This window comes from Theobroma umbraticum, unplaced genomic scaffold (assembly GCF_002168275.2).
Source record: "Theobroma umbraticum cultivar Fairchild unplaced genomic scaffold, ASM216827v3 scaffold_20.0, whole genome shotgun sequence".
NCBI lineage: Eukaryota > Viridiplantae > Streptophyta > Magnoliopsida > Malvales > Malvaceae > Theobroma > Theobroma umbraticum.
The window spans coordinates 5,502,170-5,503,586 of record NW_018397266.1 but is presented as its reverse complement, the minus strand read 5'-3'; positions in this window follow the sequence as shown (position 1 = coordinate 5,503,586).

Sequence of the window (1,417 nt, the reverse complement as noted above, 5' to 3'; positions counted from 1 at the left end):
TACAATCATTGGTGAACTCAATGGATATGCTTTCTTCATATAAAATTGTTTTAGTATTTTTGTGATATAATTAATTGATGGACAAAAATTCTATTTGCTAAGTATTCAATCTAAAGACCCAAACAAAACTTTATTTTTTTTAAGGTTTTTCATATCAAATTTTCTTTTTAAGTAATCCATGGCTTTTGATAACTCTTTAGGAGTTTCAATAATGTTCAAGTCATCAACAGAAATAACAATTATAATAAATTCATATCTAAATCCTTTTATAAAATACATGGACATATTAGATTATTTTTATAACTCTCTTTCAATAAATACGCACTAAAGTGATTACACCACATGTGTTTGGATTGCTTTAATTCATATAAAAATTTATTTAATTTAATCGAGTAAATTTATCGAGAATTCAAATTTTTGTGCTTCAAGCAATTTAAATCTTTCAGGGTTTTTCATATAGATATCGATATCAAATGAGCCATATAAATAAGTTGCAATTACGTTCATGAAACACATTTCAAACTTCTCATATATTACCAAACTAGTTAATATAGAATTGTAATTGCATCCGCCATAGAGAATATATCACTTCATATTTAATACCATATTTTTGGGTAAACCTTGTGTGACAAACCATGCTTATATATCATAATCTCATTTTTTTCATTTCATTTTTGCACAAACACCCATTTATATTCCATTGCTTTAACACTATTTGGTGTATGGACTACAGGTCCAAAAACTTCATGCTTTGCAAATAAATTAAATTCTACCTTAATTGCGTCTTTCCATGTTAGCCAATTATTTCTTTGTTTACATTCTTCAATAAATAAAAATTAAAGATCCTTGTTTTTCTTTTATAATATTGAGCTTTATATTATATACAAAATATCATCAATGTTTATTTATTGGCTTCGTCTTTTCTCGATATAACAAAATTGATTGAGATCTCTTCATTTTCAATGATTTCAGGTATTGAATTTCTTCTGGAATATTTATCAATTATGTCAAGGGCCTCTTCTAGAGTTTCTACTTTCTCTTTCTGAACTTTTTAAATATTTACTCTTTTTTTTTAGGATTTTATCTTTGGAACTGATTGGTCTCAACACTTCTGGCGTGCTTTGTCCTACAAGGATATTAATGTTAATAGGAGCATTTGCATCTAATATATAAGATTTAGTTATTCTTTTAAGCTAGTAAATACATCTGGTAACTGATTTACTATATTTTGTAAAAGAGCTATCTTTTGAACTTCTAGTTCATATTGATTTGTGCGAGGATCATAACTAGATAATGATATTCATTTTAAAAAATTTTCTTTTGCAACTGCTTATTTTTCTCCCCCTAATGTTGAAAAAATTGCTTCATTAATATGACAATTGACAAACTTTGTCATGAATAAATCTCCTATTGATAA